At 46.1% G+C, this 19,141-nt stretch overlaps 1 protein-coding gene across 1 annotated transcript in view; it reads right to left on the bottom strand.

The window, feature by feature from the left end:
- Nucleotides 1-19,141, bottom strand: part of PRADC1 (protease associated domain containing 1) — a 56,393-nt gene that overhangs the window by 19,257 nt on the left and 17,995 nt on the right. The gene's annotated exons all lie outside the window — the stretch shown is intronic.

Raw genomic sequence — 19,141 nt, 5'->3', positions numbered from 1 at the left:
ATCCAGTTGCACTGTTATTGTTTCATTCACAATTTTCTCCCACTTCCACAGAATACAGCACGGAGAAGTTAGTCAGCGCACTTCAGCCATTGGTTAACTTGACTTTTAGAGAGTGAATTCTACTTATTATTATTTTTTTTAAATAAAATGCACATATGCACTCAAAGTAGTACCCTTTATGTTAGAGGCTACAATGGCTGCGTGCTTTTTCAGAGAGTCTTTCTTTTATGCTTAGGCATGTAATTGCAAATATTCAATGAGCGTTCTGGAAGCATTATAGATAGCATCAAATTGTTACATTTTATATTGGAACCAGTGTCAGTAATGCAAGCTGAGCTCATAGTCACTGCTTTTCCTCAGAGCACTCTCCCTAATAGTAAAGGTTTGCGTTCATGAATCATATATAGAAGTTTGAACAACTCATACATATGGACACAAACTTTGCTTTAATGGCAGACAATATTATTTCACAGATCCATATAGTAGTACTAGAAACCTCCAGCCAAAAGAGTTGCACTGCAGGGTGTTTGGCCCATTTGTCTAGTGCACAAAATAAGATGCAATGTTTCCTTGTACTTGATCCAAAACAATATGTCCTCGGCGACAAATCCACACCCCTGTATAGATCCACACTTCTGATTACGCCTCCCACTCCAAATAACTGCCCGGTCAACTAATTCCCAATACCCACTATTCAACCAGCTCACCCTCCTTCTCTCAACAAAACTTGCTTAACCTACTTCACTTGAGCTTCAGTTCTCGTCACTTCATAGAAATCACTGTCTACCATTCAGTTAACTTTATAACTTCTGTCCACCGTAGCACCCTCTCAACCTTTATTCTCCTCCGGAGCTCTGCTGCATTCAATACAATCTACCACGGGAAACAACCTTTACAACGCACTATCTTTACAACGCAGTCATTACAACACAACTTCCTTTACATCGCATGCCTCTACAATGTATGCTATTACAACGCATTAGAAGGTAAGTAATGGGGAATAGTATTTTTTTAACCCTACACTATACAACACTTACCCTACTGCTGCACTTCACTGGAGTGGGAATAAAATTTTTTACCCTTACACTATCCAACACTTACCCTACTGTTGCACTCGCATGCCTCTACAATGTATGCTATTACAACGCATTAGAAGGTAAGTAATGGGGAATAGTAATCTTTTAACCCTACACTATACAACACTTACCCTACTGCTGCACTTCACTGGAGTGGGCATAACAATTTTTACCCTTACACTATCCAACACTTACCCTACTGTTGCACTCGCATGCCTCTACAATGTATGCTATTACAACGCATTAGAAGGTAAGTAATGGGGAATAGTAATCTTTTAACCCTACACTATACAACACTTACCCTACTGCTGCACTTCACTGGAGTGGGAATAACAATTTTTACCCTTACACTATCCAACACTTACCCTACTGTTGCACTCACTGGAATCGGAATAGTAATTTTTATCCCTACACTTTCCAATACTTACTCTACTGTTGCACTAAAAGTAATATGCGTCTTAATGGTATGCATTGTAGTGACATGCGTAGTGAATGTAGTTTCTGAAAATGCAGTGTGATGGCATGCGTTGTAAAATCATGCGTTATAATGGATGTTGCGATGTAAAAACTGGGTTGTAAATGTTTGCGTTGTTACGTCATACATTTTCTACCACTCTGCTATTAACCTTTGCTGCTCTACTAGAACACCCCCAACTGGTTCTCTTCTTGTCTCTCCCACCGCTCATTCTTGGTCTACTGGGCTCCCCTGTTCTTTCCGTTACTCTCCTTCCCATTGTTAACCAACAAACCATTCTCTCCTTTTCTCCTAAATCTTTCTTGACAACATACTCTCCTCTTTACGTTCTGTCATTACCTATGTGCTCATGATGTCCAGATTTTTTTCTCATTCCCAAACTTCATTTCTCACCAACAATTGTGGTTCTCTGACTGACTGACAGCAACTCATCACTGGATGGTTTCCTCGGGCTTAACTTGTATAAAACCAATTCTATTTTGCAGCCAGACCATTGCCTACCTCCCTAGTCAGCCTCTCTTTCCACCCCGTGACATCATAATTTCCACAGAGACATCAAGTAGGTACCACATCCGAAGTATATGCATGACGCACCAATAATGTCCTTTTTAATATGGACAAGTCATTGTTCTTAGCAATCTAAGGTCTGTACTTCACAACCTTTCTTGCCTTGCTGAGTAGGGCTCTGTTCAGTCTACTGACCCTTGTATTCAGGCAGTCAGTAGGAAGTGGTCATGATGAATGTATCGCGCTCACCAGTAGTTACTGGACATGTTGAGGAGATGTGCTCCTCTTAACGTCATGAGGGCAATTCTTCCAAGGCAGAAGATGTCAGCGGTGCACAAAACCTGTGTACTCCCAGGTGTGAGGCTTCGCATCTGAGATGCGCAAGCTATGCGAACAACACAGGTGCAGTAAGGTCAAACTGCCACTCCCATGGTGCCACAAGACTCATGAGACGTGCAATGGTGGTGGCCATTTTATAATTTAATTTGTGTTTCAGCTATTGAAAGTCACAGAGTGTCAACCAACTATAGAGAGTGGGGAGTACAAAGATTGCCACAAGTAAGATCAAACGTTGTATAAGGGACAGTGATTTGGAATTGAAATGATGACATACAAAGAGGCGTTTCTGGTTTTAGATATCACCACCTCTAAAGTGCAGGGTGAGCCCAGCTGTAAGAACAAGCAGAGTGAAGAGATCCAGTGTCTCGGTTTCGCTCTTGTCCAATTCCCGTTTAGCTGGATCTACTGCTGACAAGCAGAGTATCCTTTGCTTGGCTCCCAGTGGGTTCCGGGAAGTCAGGAGGATTAACATCACTACAGTTCCTTCTGTATTGGCAAACTGGAGCAAACTTGACAGATTGACTAGTCCATGTTATTATTGCATTCCAAGCGATGGATTCTGAAAATACCTTGTCTCAAACCCTAGAAGTAGTAACTAAATCACAAAAGAAAGTTAGTCTAATAAGATCAGAGAACAAAATTGCAATTTGAGTTGAGTCACGTAAAATAGAATTAGGTTCTTTATTGAAGCCAGATTTCATTGCCTTGCGAATAATAATCCTTAAACCTTACCAGCCCCAGTTTAAAATACTCACTCTTATGTGCATTCATACCTACAAGTAAAATGTGCGATACCTTTAGCCCCTCCAGAGAGAGAATGTATCCCAAGATGTTTGCACTATTCCTTAATACGTGTCAACTGAATTTTCTGGGTAAACCGATTTTGTTCCCTGAATACCAATGTAGCATTTGTTCACAGTACTTGAGTGGAACACTGCAAATTACAGTATTTCATTAGCAGATTACGATTACCCACAGCTCTATATTTTTTCTGCCTTTTGTGTGCCTTTAAAATGCCTGTGCCTTCCCAGGCACACATGGAGCCTGGTCCACGAGACAGCTTTCTGCCCACCTGGAGAGATGTGCCAACAACGTTCAGGAAGAAAAACAATGAGGGATTGCAGGCCAGTGAGGTGTCACCTCCCTCCTGCATGAAGCCTCTTAGGTGTTAGCCCCAAAAGTCAGGCTTCAAAGGTAAAGCCACCTTTGAAAGACAGAAGGGTAACGCCAGGAGGGAGGGCTGCCCCATTGTTGAGGTAAACTGGCTGGCACTGGAAGCAGAGAGGGGAATCTAGTTGTCAAACTGGTTTCCCCATGCATGGGTAGCCCTGATGAAGCCACACCTCAGGTGTGGGCTGTTGGGATCTGAACAATGAGAGAGGAGTTTCGCCATCTTGGGAGTGGGCAGAACGATACCAAACTCTCAAGGAAGTGGTCACCATGTGGGAGGGAACCTGGTAGCCCATTTGCTACCAATCGCATCCTGTCCTGAGGGCACCTTCCAAGCATAAAGAGCGCACCCAGACCTCAGATCTCGACCTACTTGGAAGAAGGATTGCCCTGCTGCACAAAGGGACCAGCAAAGAGAGGCTGCACCGACAAGGACTGCACCTGGTGGCTACCGAAGAGAGGGACTGTCCCTGCTATGTCCTGCTGAAGGAGAAGCGGTCTAAAGACCCAGTCAAGCCAAGGAACTCTAAGAGCCAGCTGACGGGCCTCTTGTTCGCAGCAAAGGGAAATAACAGCTGAAGAAGCCTGCTGTGGCACGTTGGTAGCCCAAAGTCTTCAAGGCGTTACCACCTTGGCCATGCAGCACCGAGAACCAATACCCGACACATATTTTCACCCGAGTTTGCTGAGCCCATGAGTGCCATCGCAGAGTTACTGGGACCCTCAGAAGAAGAGTGATCAATTCAGAAGAATTGGCCTGTACCCATGACAACAGCAGGCTGGTAGTCCAGTGGCGACTGGACTTCAGTCAGACCGCAGAGGACTTTGTGGGATGTCGACCCTGCAACCAGGACCCCCTCACCATCTTAGTGGACAAAGGAATCCCTGCTGGAAGACCCCCCGGTCAACCACATCGCATCCACAGCGTCCTTGGAGCATTATGGGGAATAGCCATTCTCCATAAAAACGATCTCAAAGTCAAGTTCACCGACGCTAACCACAGCGAGTGTGAGGCTCTCTCCTTTACCATCAGCCTCTCTGACAACCAATCACTTACAGGCATACTACTTTACCGCCCCCCGGGGTCCAGATCGAAATTTCTTAATAACCTTAATAACCTTATGGAGTCCTCTGCAGGCGAGCCACATTTTATCATACTGGGCGACTTCAATTTTCATCTTGAGACCATGTGCGACCCTGACACTGTGGCACTAACTAACGATTTAGCAGCAGCCGGCCTACAACAAATTGTCACTCAGCCTACCCATAAAGCCGGACACACCCTAGATGGACTATTCACCAATAACCCACTCATTGCTGTCACGACGGTGATCCCTCTCATTTGGACCGACCATTCAGCAGTTTGTTTTTCCATAAAGCGGACTTCTCCTCCATCTTTCCCCTCATCTTCGTCTCCTATTACTTTCAGAAATTGGAAAAATATTGACCCTCCCCACCTCTCCTCTTTGCTGCTTGACAGCATTATTACTACAGAACAGGATCCCTCGCTAGCATCCACTAACTACCTTCATAGCCTAAATAAGGCTTGTCAAATTCTAGCTCCCCTTAAAACTTCCTATCGTACCAGAACCCATCCCTCGGCCCCATGGTTTACAGAATCCCTTCGACTGCAGAGACAACACTGCAGAAATTTGGAAAGACGCTGGCGCCGCCATTACAACGCCACGGAAAAAACTGCCTATAAAAGCGCCCTCTCCAAATACAAAGATCTTATCACTGCGGAAAAAACATCCTATTACACTTCCCAAATCAACCAGGCAAAAAACTCCTCAAAAGAACTGTTCCAGGTGGTTACTCACCTCTCCAACCCACCTGCCCCCCGCTTTAATGGAACCCAATCCCTCTGCGACTCTCTTGCAAACTTTTTTAAAGACAAAGTCGCAGATATTTTTTCAGCTTTCACTTCCATCCCCCCGACTACCACTCCCAATCTTTTGATCCACAACAACACACCCAGCCTTACGGTCTTCGAAGCTGTCACGGAGGAACAAGTACATCGACTTGTCTTGGGCACTAAATCTGGATCTCCTTTAGACCCCTGCCCTCCTGCCATTCTTAATTTGATCCCTGAAGCCATCTCCCCTGCTCTGACGTCCATCTGTAACGCCATGTTCACGACGGGCATCTATCCCTCAGTCTGGAAAGAGGCTATTATAAAGCCTCTTCTAAAAAAAAAAACACTCTTGACCCCCTCCTTCCTGCCAGCTACCGACCCATTGCTTGTCTCCCTTTTCCAGCAAAGATTTTTGAGAAAGCTATTAACATACAACTATCCAATTTCATAGACAATAATAACATACTGGATGACAGCCAATTTGGGTTTAGAAAGGGTCACGGAACGGAGACCGCGCTACTTAAAGCCGCAGATGAAATTAGGATGACCCTGGACAAAGGAGGAGCAGCGGTATTGATACTATTAGATCTCTCTGCAGCCTTCGACACGGTCGATCATGTCATCTTGATCGACCGTGTCTCAGCCATAAAAGTTCAAAACAAAGCGAAAGAACTCCTCGCATCCTTCCTGACTGATCGTCCACAAACAGTAAAAATGGCCCACTTCACTTCCCACACTTTCACCCTCCCATGCGGTGTCCCACAGGGCTCCTCGCTAAGTCCGACACTATTTAACATTTATGTTTCGGACTTAGCGAGAGTAATAAAATCCTATGGAATCGCCCTGACAACCTACGCTGATGATACACAACTGGTACTTTCTGTACACAGCAATGGTACATCAGTGGCAGCAAACTTCCAAAATGGAATGCGGGCCATCAGCTCCTGGATGTCATCAAACTGTCTCAAATTAAACTCTGATAAAACAGAGGTGATGACATTCGGGAAGCTGGACCCCACCTGGTCCCCCCAATGGTGGCCATCGGAGATGGGAGCCCCCTCAACCAGTTACCAAGGTTCATAACCTTGGAGTCATACTCGATGACAAACTGACATTTCATCACCATGTCAACTCAGTAGTCTCCTCATCCTTTTACACCCTGAAAAGAATCAAAAAACTCCTGCCTTACCTCCCATCTTCAGCCGGCAAAACTCTAATCAGCACCTTGGTCTTCTCCAAAACTGATTATTGCAACGCTCTTCTCTTGAACGCCCCAAAACAAACCATCAACCTACTACAATCAGTCCAGAACGCCTCTGCTAGGGTCTTGTTGAACGTTCCCAAGTTCGTGTCCATCTCTCCATACATTCGCCAACTTCACTGGCTCCCTGTTAGGAACCGGACAATATTTAAGGCTTTGTGCATTACCTACAAAGCAGTCAACAATTTAGGTCCACAGTTCCTTAGAGCTGCCTTTTGTCCACTCGAGCATTCAAGAACACTTCGTTCCTCCTCTGCTCACCTGCTCAAAGTCCCGCGAACAAAAAGGGTCAAGGTGGGGCGACAGGTGTTTCACCATCTCTTCAGCCAAACTCTGGAACGCACTGCCCCTCCACATTAAAACTGCCCCTACCCTCCTCAGTTTCAGAAAGAAACTAAAAACATGGCTCTTCTAATCATAACTTATCACCGCTGCGATGGTTCTGTATCTCTTAGTGCAGAGACACCCCCGGGTAGTTGCGTGCTCTAAAAATTGCACAAATAAATAAATAAATAAATAAAATAAATCTTAAGCATCCTTCATACCTTGCATCAGAACTACTCCATAGGATTCAATTTCCAATGCAGATAAAATGCCTGGAACTTGCTGAAGGACTGCTTGCCTTGTGAAGGTTATTGAGGACCTTGCTGGTCCCCCTGACTAGTTCCTCACCGAGGTTGGTCACCCCAAGTACTTATAACTGAACACTTACCTATGTTTTCCGTCATAACGTTTCTAAGTCACAAGTTCATTGACTTTACCAATACTTGTTCGCGGTCAAGTGAAATTGCTTTGATTTACTATTGCTTGTAAAATCTATATCTCTGGAACGCTCCAGTTGATCTTTTTCATTCCAGTGTATGAACTCTTATAATATACAGTCTATTTGTATACATTGGCGTTGGATTTCTTGAGTCGTGTAGATTTATTCTTCAATTGTTTTGTTGCCATTTAAAAGCGTTACACTTGTTCCTCTGTGTAATACTTGGTGCCGAGGGTGATCAGAGGGTTTTTGCAGACCAAAGCTGATGAACCTAAAGGGGTGGTAAGTGTATTACACTGTGAGGTTGCACATCCATACCATATAATACACCCCATTTCTTAAACCTTCACCTGCTCACAGCACATAATTCTCCCTCCATCGTACCAATGTCATTTTTGAACAATGCAAATATGTCCTCATCTATTCTACTCCTATATATGGGCATCCAAGTTCCACGCCTCTATTTCACAACTTTTGGGTCATATTAACCACCAGAGGATATGATTGTCTTATGTATCAAAACTGTTTTGTTATCTCAGCAGTGTTTCTGTTCAAAATATTATGGCCACTAAGTGCAATATACAAATATATGTGCCAATTTGAAACATATGATTGGCCAGTCAACACCTACTGCCCCTGCCAAACACTCCTCAAGCACATTGAGGTTCTGATCTTTCCAATTACGAGGGCCCTCCATAGACCAGTCGGCCTGTGTGTAATCTCCACAATTTTGTTTTTCAAAACTGCACTCTTCTGTCTCTTGAAAGGAGGACACAACGTTAGAAATGAGTTATGTTACTTCAGAGGTCTATCGCTATGGGATACAACAGGACTCCCAACCTTCCACAGCCATTTTTAACATTCATCTTGTGGCACTCTGCTGACTCTTGACGAGCACTCAGGTGTCCCCTCAGGATGTGGAAAACATCCAAGACTATCAAATTATCGGAGGATTTATACCCTTGCAGAGATTCAGAGAAATTATTAGTAGATATTAAGTTATAGATGATGGTCAATTCTTGACAGACCAACAGCTCAAAGACAGAAGTCCGCATTAGAGGTGCAAGGGAGAGAACAAAACTAACAGCCCTTAAACCTCCCATTTGAATGGCTGATAAAGTAAAACTCAATGGGAAAGTTTCTGACATGGGTTACACTGACCAAACCACCAGAGACCAGTGTAGCAACAACTACCCTAAGTGAAATGTATTTACTTTATATCTCCACCACCTGACCCTAGGGTACCAAATAATACACACACACACACACACACCAACACACCCACCCCATCCCCCCTTTTTAAAAATATTCTATGGAACCTTCACATTGCTGGTGGGCATGTTTGCTCCTTCCGGATTGGCTAACCAGGGAATCTTTACTTCCTCCATTGACAGAAGTGTAGAGTTGGAGGAAGGTTTCATGCTCTCCAAGCCCTCATTTCCAGCTAAAGATCTTCAGTTTTGTGTCTGCGGAAGGAGTGCCCTAGGGTGGACACAATGAACGGCCCCTCTCTGCTTTCACAGGTATACAATGCAGATCAGTGGTTTGAGATGGGAAGTGGGTGAGGAGGAAAGAATGGGCTCTTCTTACAAGTCAAAGCTCACTACTCCCTCCCCCTCCCCCCAAAGCTCTCCATGATTGCTTGGCTGAGGCAAGAAAGGCACCAGTGCGTGAGATGGAATATCGAATTCAAAGGATAGAGCAGCAAATAGCTCTACGGCATATATTTGTGGGCCAGAGATCAAAGTTACTGGTTGAACGATTGAGAAATCAGAGATATAGGAGTGAGATATAGAAACATTGGAGGCACATGGGTTAGAAATAGGGAGAGGTAGACCATCTCCAGAGAAATAAAAGAAAGATAAGAGACATCAGAACAATCAAATACACCGATGCGAGAAGGAGTGCTCGGAGGCAAATGTAGTGAATGGATATCTATAATACACACAGATGGACACGGGTGTCGCCACTGTTCCAATCAGTTCAGTGCAGGTGACTCTGCAAAGTAGAAAACATCTGTAGGAATTATTTACCCACAGAGTAAAAGACCCAATTTAAAATCAATGGCAAAATAACCACTGGAGCATTGTATTGCTCTATAGCCAGATGCTGAAGCAGAGGCGCTCTGGGAACAGAAAGACACTAGAGAGAAAAAGATGGGCCTCAAAGCGGCAGCCGTGGTGAGGGAGATGTAAGACACAAAGGGTAGGAGAGAGACCACAGCAAAAATGGCTAGAAATGGATATAGCAAATACAGAAGGGTCAAAGGCGCAGACACTCAAAAGCGTGAGAAGAAGAGACAGACCATGAGACATGACTTCGTAGAGAGAGGTGCGAGCAGTGGAAAATAAGCGACAGAGAGGAAACAGCACAATAACTTGTGTGGTTTCTTTCATTTACATAATACAGGATGCACCCGTTTCTTGAATAAGCGGACATTTGTTAATACTGTTTAAGCATCTACCGATTCCAGCCAATACGCAAGTCTATACATCTCTTGTGTTCCTACCACCAGGCGATCGAGAGGATTACATGTGCATCGTCCTTGTTTTTTTACATTTACTGTATGACGGAGAGTCAGAAGCTATTGCTCAGAGGCACTGTCTTGAGCCTTTGGGGTCACAGCTACCTCCAGGACTGAATGAGGGAGAGCCAATCAAACTGTTGGCCTTTGGTCGTTCCTTTTTCTTTCCCTCATATGTCTTTTATTGATTTTTGCAAACAAACAACAGTACAGAAGAGAATAACACCCCCCTGCCCTTTCCCCCACACCCCACAGATCCAGACAGATAGGCATTACTTTGCCAGTGTTCAACACTGAAGCGAGGATATGACATTCAAGCAGCTAAACAGAACTGGATACATCACATGTGGTGGCGCCGGCGCTCTGTGAACACTGCACTCCTCAGGCCTTTGGTAGTTCTATCCAAAAAACCCAAGAACCACACTTTAACTTAGTTTGATGGCAGTCAACCTAAAACAAGTAGTGTTCTGCCTTTACTGAGCATTTCGTTTGATTTTGGTCACCAAATAAAGAATGGAATCTTTTGCAAGGGGGAGTTGTGTGGAGCTCACAAACTTACTAAATCCAATCTACCTAGTGATCCTAGACTCAGCAGCTCTATGAAAATAATACGTAGGCCCGACTTTCCCACTAAACAGTTCACGTGCAAGAAAGGCAGAGACGTGTCCGCCCATATTTTCAGTTGGCTCCTGTTACTGTAAATGGTGACTTGATTTGTCAATAGGCTTAGTAGTCCTTCATTAGTAACTCCTTCATACATGCCAACATTTCAGAAGAGCAAAGAGGGAGATTTTTTTTTAAAAATCGGGAGAATGGGGCTTCAAATCGGGTTACTGACGTGTATGGGCTTTGGAAGTGTGCTGCTGCAGGATTGGACATTTGAAACACAAATGTACGTTTTTTTTCGTACCTTTTACAAGCATGGAGCGCAATGGCAGGCTGAGAGGGTGATGCAAGTGTTGTCCCCCCCCTCCCCCCCCCCCCGCCCCTGTGTGACACCCCAGCCGAAAACAGCTTCCTGTGCACACACACGCCCCCCCCTACTTCACAGGTCTTCAAAAGACTATTGCCTTGTTAATGACCCTTTGTTGTTTTTTCACCCCATCGAGAGCCCCTGCATGGCCACTTTGACTATTGCTGGAAAAATTAGCACTTCACACAAAAGCCCTGTCAACAAACCCCGAGGAATCGGGTTTTTGCTTGCAGGAATCGGGAGGCGGGAGACTAGCCTTCAAATCGGTAGTCTCACGCCTGAATCGGGAGGGTTGGCATGTATGCTCCTTTTCTCCTATTGTAACCTCCCAGGAGGACTGTCGCTGTTACGTGTTGTTATTCTGGGTGTTTTAATTACAGTCTGTGAGCACTATTTTCTTAAATAACTTTCTCCGGCCTGCTGTCTTTTTTAACCAGTGTGGCAATCCTCTGAAATCTGAATGCAACAGACGAAACAATTCGGTTATTTCAGTGATTGCCTGCTGTTGCAGGCAGGACACGCTCTCCCGCAACCGCTTTTTTTTTTTAACCAGCGAGGCATGCTTGTGAAATTTGAGCGTAACTGACAAAAAAAATCTGTTATTTCAATAATTACTCCAATGCACCACTTGACTCAATAAATTTAAATAAAAGGAGTTGGTCTCGGCTTCTATGTTTAGTAAAAACCATTGTTGTGATAGGACCATCCATATCATTATGTAGAAGAGGGGGCACATTCAGGCTCTTTTCTACAGGCGACACTCGCCACTCCAAAATGCAAAGACCTGGAATAGCAGTTGCCAAGTTGAAAGTCTGTTTTCACATAATTATTTGTTTGAAAGTAAAATCGAAGTTTTCGGTACAGGTTGAAAGAATGTTTGCATACATGTAAACCTCTCATGTCATGCAGTAGTGTTTCATCCGACAACAGCCTAGTTTAACGTGCTCAAGGAAATCGAGTTAGTGTTATGTGGAAATGTGGGCAGTGCGGGAGTCAGGCTAGCAAGCACTTTTGGCATTTACCTTTTATTAACAGAAAAGAGGTTCTGTCTGGTGCCCCTCTTGTATTTTTTTTGTTCGTGCTCCTACAACATGCCTGCAGTTCTCGCACACAGCCCGCCTGCCAGCAGCGAAGATGTCGTGCAGGAACACTTGGGGGGGTGCTGTGCATTAAAAGACCGAGATTGTGATGGTTTTTTTTCTATTACTATGGCGCCCGCTTCACGGGCAGATATGTGCATATCTTGTATGTGCACGGGCCCGTGCTTTATGTTTCAGCACGGTGCCTGCTTTCCTCTTTACAACACAGACGCTGTGCTTTATATTTCAGCATGGTGCAAGGTTTTCTGTTCACAAAGTCAATAGCTGTAAGTCTCGCAAATGCGAGACATATTGCATTGCAAATACTTGTTACATCATGTTACTAGACAGACTGTTGCAAAGCATAGTGTGGCTTACCAAGAACACAGAGGGGCTTGTAGCCTGCTTGTTGCTCATTTTCGGTCGCCTTTACTTGTTACTCTCCTTTGACTACTACTTATTGGCGTCTTAGCTTGTCAATTTTGTGTTTATCCCTCTCATGGAACAATGCCTCTTTACAATCTCTTTGTTTGGCTGGTGTCTCTTTCTGACTGTGCTCACTTTTCAAGCAGTACTTTTTTAGGTCTCGGACTAGCATCCCACGCAGTGGGCGGAGTCCGAGATTTTATGTTTTGCAGTATGGGGGCTTGAACCCGCCCCTCTTCTCCATTGGCTGGCCTCGTAAATGCTGGCCAGCCATTGGAGGAGAGGGGCGTCACTCAGTTTAGGCCCCGTCTTGAGCAGATTCGGGGGAGTTTTTCTCTCATTTTTAAGCCCCGCCCCTTTTCTAGTGGTGGGCGTTACACCATCCCTCTCGCCGAGGTCCATGGATTCGTTTTTTCTTTAATGACAGACAACTTGCTCTACTTCACTGCATAAGTAGATGCGGGGCTGGGTGACGACAGATATCTGTCCCCGGTTGAAAAAGATGGACCCGTTAGCCTGAATAGTACAAGGGATGTATTAACACTGCACTCCGAGCTTGGACTCTGTTTTTCTATCAGAAGGCTTTGCCTTTCACCGTCTTGTTTTAAAAGGTATTCCCAGTAGCACTGCAAATTCGTTCACACGGTGATGTCTGTTCGAGGTGTGGGTTTTTTTCCCCGAGCGTTGGTGTAATAATGTAAAACATGTTTTAAGATTACTCCGATGATCTGTTTGAGCCGAAATGGAGACCGAAAGTGGACTTTCGCCTCAGACTACATAAGAATAAAGCAGCCATCTTGTAAAGGACATTCTTCAAACAGGTCACAATTGGAGAAAAAAAAAACTTTGGACTAAAATCGAACAGAAAGACAGAGTCCAATGGTATTGAAAATATGCCTCATTCTTGCCTTTCATGCAAGATTATAAAACATTAATAAATATTGTATCTATAAGTTTGTATAGTATTCTGGGGCGGGGGGGAATAACAACGCACCGGTATTTAGTATAAGCCTTCATAGGTCTGATAAAACGAGAGTTTCATTTCGATTTAGCCTTCACATTTACAAGAGCGCCGTTATACATAGAGATGTGACGTTGCATTTTACAGGAAGTAATCTCTAACGGAGCACTTGAAAATGTACCCTTAATGTCCCATGGATGCAAAAGAAAACCACAATGGATGCTTTCCTGTCACGTGACTCAGACGAGCAGGTTCTGCAAGCCGTCTGGTGCACGTGCAGATGCGCCTGCGCCGCATGTTGCTTCCTGTCCATCCAGCAACATGGCAGGGATGGATAGCTGGGTTTGCAGCCTGGTGGAGGAGTTTGTGGTTGGGCATCAGGACAGCAAAGCTGCAGAGGTGGCAGCAGGTACGAGAGGCACAGGGGCATCGTGCCGATGAAATGGCATTCAGTCGATTAACGCATGCCTTACTTGCAGGCAAGAGCAGACTGCACATGTTTCCCAACCACAGTGTGTTGATTCCTTTCTCAGGGATGCATTTCATGTATGGGCATAAAAGTATATGCTTTGTTTTCACGACCGATGCACGTCACCTTCTATTTGCCCGTAACTTATTGGCACGACTTATCATTTTAATAAGGTATGCTCTACAGCGGTTGCAGTTAAGTTGCATGTTGAGTACAACTTGTTCATAACCTATATAATGGTTGCGCGCTGAGCAAACTATGTTTTTAGCGGATTGTTTGTTGAGTGTTTGTGAATAGGATCCCTACATCCCACTCGCACTCCTAAGTGTCCAAGGGGCGTTCTCATGAAGCCTGGACGATCCATTTCAATTCTAATTCATATGAATAATGTTTTGGTGGCAGTGGAAGTTTGTTAGCAGGGAGACCTTTTTTAGACCCTAAGAGTGTTTTGACTTATTTGATGCTTGACGATGATCGCATGAAGGGTACATGATATGATGTCTGAGAGTCTTCGTGGCAGTCTGTCTCAATGGCAGATTGTTGTGGATTAACTTTGGTTGGTGTATGTCTATGGAAGCTTTAAGTGTTAACATTGACTGTAAAGTGCATTGTGCCATACCAAATAACTGTGGATTCTGCATGCTGTATTCTCCATGCCTACGTTAGATTGGGATGAATGTTTTGAGTTTTCTTTTCACAAGGCAACTTTGGTGGCCCCTAGAATAGGTGTTGCCCCATTATTGTTGTTTTGCAAAAAGAACAACTGAGGGACAGAATGCTGAACAATGTCATACATTCACCCCAGTACAGGGATCTGGGTCTAAATCCATCTTTTTTTGTTTTGCTCGCCATACCATTCCAATTTGAACCCAGCCATATGCAAATCAGGCTTGGCCCTGAGCCCAATGGGTATAGTCCATCTCGAACTTGCAGGGCAGATCGTTGCTGGTGCTTGCTGTCCTGCCCCCCTCATTGGTTGTGCTTGCTGTCCTGCCCCCTCGTTGCTTGTGCTTGCTGTCCTGCCCCCTCGTTGCTTGTGCTTGCTGTCCTGCCCCCTCGTGCTTGCTGTCCTGCCCCCTCGTTGCTTGTGCTTGCTTTCCTGTCCCCTCGTTGCTTGTGTTTGGTGTCCTGCCCCCTCGTTGCTTGTGCGTGGTGTCCTGCCCCCTCGTTGCTTGTGCTTGCTGTCCTGCCCTGCTATTGGCATTGTAAATGACAACACAATTTATTTATGTTTTAAAAACAAAAACATAAATAAAAATAATGTCATGAGCAATGCCAATAGCTCTAACTTTAAGAATGCCGAGACCACTTGGAAGGCTGGGTGGAACGGGGGACTTGCATCCTATAGGAAGGAGGTATGCAGGATGGGGTCCACATATCCTGGATCGGTGAACGACCCGACCTGGGGCTGATACCCGCAGACATGCCTAGGGACTGTCCTGGAAATCTGGGTCCCATGGGGAGCTGGGAGGGGGGGGGGGGGATGGGTGGTATTGGTTTGGTTGTGTGTGGGTGTGTGTTGAGTGGGTTGAATGGGGTGGCTGTGTACATCCTGGCACTGGCGGGGGAAGGGCGGGTTAGCATTTTTAGGTCTCGCGACCTATCGATGCGCGCAAGCGCATCGAGCGGAGCGAGAATTCAAGTAGGCAAACTGCTCGTGAAACCACCAGCTTTTTGCTGGTGTTTTCATGAAGTTCACGTGAACCACGTGAACGCGCATCAGGCACTCCTCCCACACCTCACGGACACAAGGCTCGCAAAAGGCTCTCCTCCCTCCCCACATCAAAGGCATCAATCGCCCTCCCACAGGCTTCCCCAGCGCTGCCCCGCCCCCTGCTTCACGGCCAGGCCATCTGTTCCCTGCCAGACCTCTCACACCTCCGTCACAGCATGCCTGTTTATTGCCCTCGCCACCCCTCACCCTCTAACTTTCCTGCCCTCCATCGCCGCCGGCCGTCAAGCATTTGCTGCCTGCAGTCAGAGCTTGTTGAATCCGTGTTAAATGTGCACAGCTTCCCGCTTTTTTTTTTTAGCTGGGGCACCCCGCCATGCTGGTAGATAGCCTTATTTGACATGATAAGAGCACCTCTCCCCGCAAGCCAAGCTGCTAATTTCTTTACCTCTCCTTGCTATGTTTCCTCTGTTCCTCTTTTTGACTGTCATTCTGGATCTACTTTTAGCTGTCTCCCTCCTTCTCGAAATCTCCATCTTTCTTTTGAAGAATGTTTCTCCCTGCCTTTCTTGTTTTCTGCCTTGGGCCAGCCCCGCATTCCTCTCTCGTTCTCCCACTCAGCGGCCCCTCCCTTTCCGTATTATTTTTTTCTTTCAAGGTGCTCTCTCTCTCACTTTCATTTGCTTCTCACTTCGCTTATCCCTCTCGTTCTCACTCTCCTAATCCCGTCTCTTACCTTTGCCCCCATGTCCCCCGTAGCTTGACTTTCTTGTCTGTTTCCTCCCTCCTTCTGATCTTTCTCATTTCTTATTATGCTCCTCTCCTCTTCTTTCTTTCATCTCTTTCTTTTCCCTTGCAGTTCCTTATTTTGCCCTCGCCACCCCTCCCCCCCTCTTTCTCTAACTTATCTGTATCTTTTATTAGTCATCTAGATTTTCTCTATTTTCCATCCATCGCATTATTCCCTCCTCACATCTGCCAAAATTGTCCCTATGTATCTGAATTTTCTCTCTACCACTCCCTTTCATTTCCCTTTTTCTTTTTACTTTAAGGCAGCTCGACTTTGCCAATGCTTGTTTAGAGCTACCCTCTCATCCCGCTTCCTGCCAGCCCACTTCTCCACTTATTTCTACTTTGCGTGTATGTTGGTGCGTGAACACAGAACACAGAACTGCTTTTACTATTTAAAGGCCAAACTATTGGCTTTATCAATGCATGTTTGATGTTGTCTATGACAATGCACTATTTCTGAGAAGCGCATGTTTTTTTTTTTTACCAGCCGGTAAACTATTATATAGCTAAGAAACATCTCAAGCTCTTTTATTTTACCGTGCTTGTCAAAACCTCCTTTTCACTTTGCAACAAAAACATTTTAGAGGAAACTTTTCCGATAAAAGGGTTATTTAAAAAAAATAAGCGAAATATAATGAACGGGGGCAGCACGCTTTCCAAGCAGCTCTGTTGTGCTGCCGTTGTTTTGCTACTTGCACGACTATTAAAAACAAGCATTGGCATTGCCAATAGGTCTCGCTTGTGGGACCTTATAAGTAATTTAGTTTTGCAGCACAATATCCTTGTTGCATAATCGGATATTGTGCTGCAAAACTAAATACTTATAAGGTCCCACAAGCGAGACCTATTGGCAATGCCAATGCTTGTTTGTTGTTGCTGTCCTCTTGCTCGTGGGTGGGGGTGGGAGGAGCGTTGGGGGGGTTTCTTCAGAGTTTGAGTGGTTGGGGGGGTTGGGAGATTGGAGGGAGTTAAGGGGAGAAACTGTTTTTGGCATTGAGTGTACTGTTGTTCGAGCCCCTGGGAGGCTGCTAGCAGATGCTAGATTTGGCTGCCCGGATGGGCGTGGCCTGTGCTTATGGGATACAAATTTTTAACTTGGAATGTGCGTGGGCTGGGCACCTGCACTAAGACACAGGGTACTGTCCTTTCTCCGGCGCCATATCTGTGGCGTGTTTGCAGGAAACTCATCTGAACGAGGAGGGAGCTCTTAAACTGGCAAAGAAGTGGAGGGGTCAGGTGTTTCATTCCTCCTTCTCTACCTATGCTAGGGGGGTCCTGATCTGGGTGGCGCCCAGGGTTCCCCTTGCGGTTCAGTTCGCTGAGGCGGATATTGAGGGCAGGTATTTACTTCTGCGGGTGAAGCTAGATGGGAGGGATTTCCTGCTGCGGAATTCCTATGCACCCAATGTGGAGGACCCAAGCTTCTTCTCCAATCTCCAGGAGCTTATTTTTTCAGATTTAGATGCCCCCCTCCTCTGGTTTGGGGACTTTAATTGTGTGATGGATCCAATGCTGGACAGCCCCCGGCGCGTCTCCGGGAGGTGATGGATAACCTGGGTGCTGTTGATATGTGGCGCCTAGGTAATCCGGGGCTGAAACTACACTTGTTACACTCCGACACACAACTCACACAGTAAGCTCGATAGAGTCCTTGCTGCTAATCTCGACGCATCCCTTGTTTTATCGGTCACACCCATCAGGCTAGGTTTTTGTCTGATCATTCGCCTGTGACGTGCGTAGCACAATGTGTGGACCAGTCCTCCCGCCCGCGGACTTGGAGGATGCCAGGGGACCTCCTGCAGGATCAGGTGGGTAGGGAACATGTGGAGACGGCCCTACGGAACTACTTCGACTTAAACTGGGGAGACGGCGACTTGCCTTATGCGACCAAATGGGACGCTCTCAAGGCGATTGTGCGGGGCGCATGTATGGGCCTGACTTATGGGGTCCGGAGACAGTTGCTCCGGGATCTCAAGTGTGCTGAGGATCGCCTCTGCCACTGTCAATCCCTGTCGGAACCGGATGGGTCGGACTTGGACTCTGAGCGGACGGCCCGTGAGGACATTCATGATATCCTTACTCGGTTGGATAAGTTTACCCTCGGCCAATATAGACAGCGTCTCCACCGGGAAGGGGACAAGTCAGGCCGCCTGTTGGCCTGGATTCTTCGGAGGGAGTCCGCTCCAGCACGGATCGTGGCGTTGAAAAACCCCGCTGGGGACATGGTGCACTCGGAGTCGGACCTCCTCGCGGTTCTCCGCACTCATCTGCAGGCTGTATATACCGCGGACCCCTTGGTGACGGAAGCGTCCTATCAGCCATACCTTCGGAGTCTGACCCTCCGGGCCCTCTCAGAGGGAGATGCGGAGGAACTGGACGCCGTAGTGTCAGACGCCTCAGGAGGTCAGAGTGGCACTAACCGCCCTCCCAAGGGCCAACTCTCCGGGTGGGGACGGTTTTCCACCGGAATTTTATCAGGCGTTTGCGGATACTCTTGCACCCCTTCTCCTGCAAGTTTATCGTGAGGCGCTTGAACGTGGCACACTTCCACCCACCATGCGCCAGGGAGAGGTTTGCATGCTTCTGAAACCGGGAGGGGATAGCTGTGATCCCGCGGCATATCGGCCCATTACCCTAATAAACACTGATGTGAAAATCCTTACTAGGATTTTAGCCACCCGGCTGGCGCCGCATATGGCGCACTTAGTCTATCAAGACCAGTGTGGGTTCATCCCTGGCCGCAACACCGCCATGAACCTTCGGCGCCTACACCATGTCCTCCATGAGGCGCGTGGTAGG

Source organism: Lissotriton helveticus, chromosome 2_1, assembly GCF_964261635.1.
Source record: "Lissotriton helveticus chromosome 2_1, aLisHel1.1, whole genome shotgun sequence".
Classification (NCBI taxonomy): domain Eukaryota; kingdom Metazoa; phylum Chordata; class Amphibia; order Caudata; family Salamandridae; genus Lissotriton; species Lissotriton helveticus.
The sequence above is the reverse complement of the archived record's forward strand: the minus strand, read 5'-3'. Positions and strand labels throughout refer to the sequence as shown.